Source organism: Protopterus annectens, chromosome 1.part1, assembly GCF_019279795.1.
Source record: "Protopterus annectens isolate FY-2018-M chromosome 1.part1, PAN1.0, whole genome shotgun sequence".
NCBI classification, from domain to species: domain Eukaryota; kingdom Metazoa; phylum Chordata; order Ceratodontiformes; family Protopteridae; genus Protopterus; species Protopterus annectens.
In genome coordinates this window covers 971,676,780-971,684,279 of record NC_056726.1, presented here as the reverse complement: position 1 = coordinate 971,684,279, position 7,500 = coordinate 971,676,780, and the positions used below count along the sequence as shown (strand labels likewise).

Below are 7,500 nucleotides of genomic sequence, written 5' to 3'. Positions count from 1 at the left end.
ACCTCCCTAGACTACATGAAAAGAGACATGGAAAAGCTCTTGGATTATGTAGCTCAGGTGGTTATGATCCTAGCCCTGAGCAGCATCCTACCATCACCCAGAATGATACCCCAATACAAGCAGAAAATGATTGATTTCAACAACTGGCTACATTTCTGGTGTCATTCTTAGGGTATCCAGTATCTGTCTGCCTGGGATGACATTACTGATGCACCTCAATGCTTTGCCAAAGATGGTCTGCATCTGTCATCCCTGGCCTTCCAGATACTGGCCAAGGCTCTTGCCACCCCTATAGTGCCTCTTTTAGGCAGTGTTACAAAGACTAAATTACCACCATAACAGCTACAAACAAATGCAATCTGAGGGTCATGCTGCTCAACGCTACAAGTCTAAATCTCAAAATGCACTCACTCAAAGCACTCCTTAAAATGGGAGAACATTGATCTGGTTCAAGGCAGCAGAAAGCACCCCCCCTTTACTACCAAGCTATAACTCATTCCACACCTTTCAGCCCCAGAACCTGGACCAAAGCTCCAAAGGCGGTGGTGTTTCCATATTCATAAAGGATGCGCACATCTCCAGACTGGTAGCCCAACATAATGCATCATAGATACTTCAGGTGCAGCTAACATTAGGTAAGACAGCAATTCAGATCATAGCCTGCTATAGGTCCTCAACCATGTCCCAAAACTCACACTCCACTTTCCTAAGCACCCTGGAGAATATTAGGGTCTAACCTAACACTCTCATACTGGGCAACTTCAACTACCCCTCCATTAACTGGAAAAACTACTTATGAACCAATACACTTGCCCGTCTCCTGGAATTTATTAATTCCAATGCCCTGGACCAGCTTGTTCTTACCCCCACTAGAGGTAGCAACATCCTTGACCTGGTCATTACTAACATGGGTAACTGCTGCTCTACACCAATAGTCAACTCCTCCCTGGTTAGATCTGATCACAAACTAATCACCTTGGAAATCCACATACCATCCACCCACCGCAAAAGGTAACCACCACAAAAAACTTCTCCAACGCTAACTTTGGGTTCCTAAAAACAGAGGTGGCTAACTTCACAGCACCTATGCAAATGGAGAATAGTTGCATGACTGCTGAATCATACACCAATGCACTGTACGAACACGTACACAAATGCATGGTTCTCGCCATACCCAATAGAACCAAGACGCTCTCCTCCAAAAAAAGGAAGCCAATTTGGCGGTCCCCTGCCATAAACAAACTCTACAACAGAAGGAGGTAAGTGATGTGGAATAAGGTGAAGTCCCAAGACTTGGAAAACTCCCTCATCAGCCACAAAAAAAAAGTCGAGATCCCTCATCAAATCATCTAAACTTGCTATGAAAACAGAATTGCAGCAGATAGTAAAGACAACCACAAGGCCTTCTATACTTAAGTAAAGAATCGCCACGGCAATACCCAGATTTGCTCTGAGCTACTACAAAATGGTACCTCCTATACCGAGCCAACAGATACTGCCAACTTTACCCCTTTCCCCCCCCACAGGACCCATCACAATACCAGTGGATTGCCAGGCAACCAGTATTACTACTGCACAGGTTAAAACAGCACTGTCCAAGGCCATGAATATAGCTTCTTTGGGACCAGACAATATCCCTAGCTGTGTTCTACATGAACTACAGAGTGAACTGGCACCTCACCTGTGTGCCCTGTTCAGTCACAGCCTCACCTCAGGATTTGTCCCTACTGAATGGCACATTGCTACAGTCATCCCTCTCCACAAAGGAGGAACAACCACAGACCGTGGGAACTATCGCCCCATTAGCCTGACGAGTCTGATAAGCAAAGCTATGGAATGCATCATCATGGACCAAATAAACAAGGATATAGGGAATCTCCAAACTCTGGATCCCACACAGTTTGGTTTTGTGAAGGGTAGATCATGCCTGCTCAACTTGTTCAACTTCGTTGAGTCAGTCACCAGAGCTGTGGATGAAGGCAAGGTGGTTCACACAGCCTACCATGATCTGACCAAGGCCTTTGATACCATTCCCCACTCAGGAATCAGAAAAACTCACTAAGCTAGGCATCAACCAGGTGGGTTGCAAACTGGTTCACAGATAGAATCCACAGTGTAAAAGTAGTTGACTCCAAGTCAGACTGCTGACTAGTCACAAGTTGAGTCCCACAGGGTTCGTTCCTGGGTCCTCCCTGTTTGGTATCTACTTCTCTGAAGTCCAGGCCAACATGAAGGGACTCTGTCTGACAAAGTCCGCAGAAGATTGCAAGTTGGGAGCTATTATTAATTCCCGAAGTGATGTTGACATCCTATAGAATGGCCTCACTGAGAACAATGACTGGTGTCAGAACCATGGCCTTAATCTCAATGCCAAAAAATGTGTCATCACCTTTGGGAAAAACCCGGTTCCCATGAATTACCACATCGATGGTAGTCCACTGAACACAGAAGGCATTATACGAGATCTGGGAACACAGGTTGACAGCAACCTCTCTTTTGATCACAGCATTGCCACTGTGGTCAGAAAGTCCTTCTATGTGGCACATCTCATTACTAAGGGTTCTGCATCCAGGAAGAAAGAGGTCACCGTTTCTTTCTACTCTTCTCTCATTAGGCCGAGTACAATGCCTCATTTGGCATGTACCTCACTAGACACCTGCAACAACTGGAGAGGCCGCAAAAGTACCTCACAAAGAGGATCCTAGGCCTTAAACTCTTGTCCTATATGGACAGATAAAAAAAACACCAATTACTCTCGGTCTCATTTCGCCTACTTAGAGGCAATCTCAGCTTGACTTACAAAGCCATGTTTGACCCAGCTCAGTTAGAAATGCTACATCTAAAAAAATCCCAATCCCTCCGCACCACACGCTCCAGAGACCTCAACCTCATTACCCCAATCAACAGAACGTACTGGAGAGACAGGTTCATAACCCACTGACTGCCCATACTATAGAATATACTTCCCATACATGTCAAGCAGAGTACCTCGCTGACCCTCTTCAAGAGAAATCTTGATGAGTGGATGGGATATAGAAAATTCACCCTGGGGATAACTCCAGTGGCTCTACTCGACAGAGGCACTGGAAACTAATGTCAGGTGGCACGATGCCAGGGTAATCCTATGGCTAGGCTTGTACAGCCCCCAAGGTTATTAGCCTAGTACACACCTATGAACCTATAAAATACACTACGTTCCTACACGACACGTTATTGTTTGTGAAACATGGTTAAAGAACAATGACTGGAAACCAGTTCTGTCAGAGTATAAATGATTTTACTGTAACAGACACGCTAATAAAAAATTAGGTGGAGGTTTTATGATAGGGATTAAGGATAGCTATGAGACCTGTAATTATTACATATTCAGTGATAACACCAACACTATAGACTGTGTAACTGTACAATAAAGACAACCCTGGAACATATAACAAATTAGCTGGGGACTTAAATTTACCATAAACAGACTGGAATAATATTGGTTCAACAGTGTTAGTAAAGAAATTATTCAGAGTATATTCAGGAACAATTACTTCAGACTGTAAAAAAAAAATCTACCAGGGGATGGAACATACCAGACATTGTTTGTGTTCCAAAAGAAATTACTATAACTTCAAGTCAAGTTTTACCACCACTGATGTGCAGTGATCATGGCATTATAAAGGTTAATTTGTTGCTAGATAAATCTGCCAAACTGAAATCTAAACCAATAAACAGAAGGTTAATAACAGATTATATAGAAGCAAAACAGGCACCATGTAAAACTAACTGGATTGAGGTGTTCAGTAGAAAAACTTCAAATGGAATGTGGAAAGTTTTGAAAGAAAAATGGAGTGCAAAAAATCAAACAAATGTTTATCAGGCTCTAAGCATACAACATCTGGCAGATATATTTCCATAAGAACAAGATATCTGATTAAGGTGAGAGACAAAAAAATATATAAGAAATGAAAGAGGTCAAACTACAACTTTGAAAACTGAAATAAACAGGCTGAACAAACAGATTAAGCATAATGCGAGACAAGATCAAGAAAAAATTTGAAGAAAAGTTATGTAAAGATATTGAGCATAATAGGAAGCCTTTTTATAGATACACAAGATGCGGCAGGAGTAAAGACACACAAATTGATAACTGTGCAGATTCTAAAATTTATTCTCAGACACAAAAGATTACAGACATATTTACAAAATCTTATGCAAAACAGTTTGGTTCCACAAAAGGGGTGGTAAATTGTCCTAGTGACATCCAGGTAACCCCAGATACTGGAATCAAATTAGATTATATTGAAAAAGAACTGTGCCAACTAGATCCAAACAAAGCACAGGGAAAAGATGGAATTAGTAACAATGACCTGAGAACACTTCAGCAAGAACTTACAGTACCACTATATCCGTTATTCACTAGGTCATATAAATATGGGGAGATTCCTCAAGATTGGAGACATGCGCTTATTAAACCTATTTTTAAGGGAAAGGGGAGTAGGTCAAACCCAGAGTCATATAGACCATTAGGTGTACTTCATGTTGTGGAAAAATAATGGAGAAGGTAATATTGGATAAGTTATTGTCAAAACTGAATATGTTGGGACTTGAAACAATAGATCAGCATGCATATGTTGAAAACAGATCTATTACCACTTGCAACATGATGTTCTATAACAATATAATAACCGCTATGAATGAAAAATTGTGCTATGATGTAATTTGTATAGATTTAACTTCAGCATTTGACAGAGTCATACACAACACTGATCAATAAATTAGTACAACTAGGTACTGATGTACTCTTGATAATATGGATAGCTGCATGGCTTACAAATAGGACATGGCAAGTATCATACAGCAAGTGGACAGGCAAAATCCTTGGTTACACTCAGGGTGTCCCCCACAGGGCTCTGTCCTAGGCCCTTACTTGTTTAGATTGCATCTTTCAGACCTAACATTTTCATCTGATGTGTTCTACAGTCTATGTGCAGACAACCTAAAATTGGGTAAACCGATTATGTGTGTTACAGATAAGGCATGTGTGCAAAATAACCTGACTAAATTGACCATTCGGGCACAAGACAATAATATGGTGATAAATACATCAAAAACTAAACACATCAGATTTGGTAACCATAAATTGAAAGGTGAATATTTTAATACAGCACACAGTGACTGAAACTGTAGATTCATTTAAGGACCTGGGTATATGGGTAGATTCAGCTATGAGTTTTTCTAGTCATATCAACCAATTGGTTAATAATAGTTATAGAACTATAGGTTGTATAAAAAGATTTATAAAATCTCGGAAATCAAAAATGATGAAGTCATTGTTTGTTAGTTACATTAGATCCAAACTTGAGTATTGAATAACAATATGGAAACCCTATAATAAAACAAGCATGAGTAAACTGGAAAGAGTACAAAGGAATATACCAAGGGTATCCAAGGATGTGAAAATTTAAGTTATTATGAAAGACTAAAATATCTGAACTTGTACAGTGTCTCTTACAGATATCTAAGAGGAGATCTTATTCAGGTATATAGGACATTTAGTGACAACTACCTCTGGGAATGTTTGGGGTTAACAAAAAGTTCTAGAAAATCATCAGACAACCTATGTAGAAGTTTCTATACAAATGAGAAGTGTACTAATTGGTTCTCTGACAGAGTAGTTGATGCATAGAACAGGCTACCAAATTAAATTAAAGCAACTATTAGTTTAAATATTTTTAAGAACAGCCTGGATACTTATTATGGGAACAAGTGTTTTGGTACAGTGGCAAGCTAGAAGGACATTAATGACCGTGCTTGAAAAATTTGTATGTATGTATTATTCAGACACTGTGTTTATGGAATGCCTGTTGCAATGCAAAGTCGGGGTATGCGCACACACACACACACACACACACACAGACACACACACAGACGCGATTGCATTATCTTTTTCATCTTGCTAAATGTGGCGAAGGGAAATTAAAACAAGACGTGTTGTAACTGGTGATGCAGTTACTTTTTTGTGGGGTTTTATTATCATTTCTTTACAAGCATTTTACATTTCTTAGTTTACATTTCTTAAACATTAAAGCTGTGATTAGTGGGCACAAAAACTGGTATCCAGTGCTTCATGGCAACGTATTGCGCCATGAATTAATGGACTTTAGTTTTGTTTTTTTTGACCCGGTAGTAATATCTGTATATTAGTAGTAGCATATCAGTAGGGTGACAACATACTTCTTACCCATTCTCTAAATACTGATACCCAGTCAGTTCTCATCATAAAATCACAAAGTTAAAATTAAACTGCAATACATTTCCTTTTGACCCCACTCAGTGCTCCATTCTACTTAAAAGTGAATAGATCTAAAATGAGCAATCCTTCAGGCTGTCCCACACTGCTAACCAATGCATGTGTTGTGGCCAGCTAATGATTAGTCATGCATCCCTCTATGACCCTAGATTCAGGAGTAAAGTACCAGGAGAAAAAGAGAACCTATACAAAACTGTTTTTAGGTACAGAAAGGAGGGACATCTAAAGGATCCATTATAGTCACTTCTGCTAAATTTAGTCTGATACACATTTCAACAGAGGGAACAGACTACTGTTGGTTTTAACCGATGAGAGTGGAATACTAGTCCCTTCAGTAACATGCCGGCCTGGCAATCTGAAGTCCACAAGCACAGCAGCAAGGTATTTTAAGCTAACAATAATGAGAGTTCGAAAAGGAATTTTACAGCTACAATTAGCTAAGGGGGCTGGACAATGAGACATCGCAGGGTGACACATTCAAGAGTGCAAGTAAAAACTAAAGACAATGATGGTAACTCTTCTGCAGCACAGGCACCCAGTTTAACATCTGGTCTGAATACTGGAATAACTTGCAGGAATTAAATATATGTTGAGACTGGATTTCTCCTCAGTGATATGTCTCTGCCAGAACGGGAAGACCGAGGAATCTTCATATGTAGGCAATGAAGGCTCTGTGGCAGGCTACTGCAACACAGGACTGTTAAGGATAAAGTAAATGGAAGTACTCTAGAAGCAAAATCTACAGCAGTACAAACAAGGCTGAATTCATTTATTAATTATAATATTTGCAATGCATTATGTAAAACACATTTTTACTGAAGACTTCATTTGGCTGCACTCAGAGCCACTATGTATCTATACAGCATAATACACAGGATGGGACTAGTTTGATTACCTATTAAACAAGTACTGTACAAAAACACTAATTTTACCTTTTAGCTGACTCCTCCAGTGAGATGCACGGTAGATCAGCAGTCAAAAAAGATGTCTAAAAGGGAGATAAAATGCAATCATTAATCATATTTTCAGACTATGAAGCATAATCTGTTACAAAACTGCACCTACAGTTTTTGCAGTAGCATACAGTATTAAAACCCATTTGCTGATTAAGCTGATCCAGAAAGGAATATGTATATCTTTACTGTAGTTACATCTGTGCTCAACACAATCCTGCTTTTTTCAATGGTTTTAGGTTCTGAGAAATT

At 39.7% G+C, this 7,500-nt stretch overlaps 1 protein-coding gene across 3 annotated transcripts in view; it reads right to left on the bottom strand.

Annotated features, from left to right (window-relative positions):
• Positions 1-7,500, bottom strand: part of HPCAL1 (hippocalcin like 1) — a 1,334,575-nt gene that overhangs the window by 872,226 nt on the left and 454,849 nt on the right. For 2 of the 3 annotated variants that reach the window (XM_044079320.1, XM_044079314.1), the window contains exon 2: positions 7,228-7,283. The exons of the other annotated variant lie outside the window; for it this stretch is intronic. The gene's annotated coding sequence lies outside the window, so the exon portion shown is untranslated. The remainder of the gene's footprint in view (positions 1-7,227; positions 7,284-7,500) is intronic. 3 annotated transcript variants of the gene reach the window in all.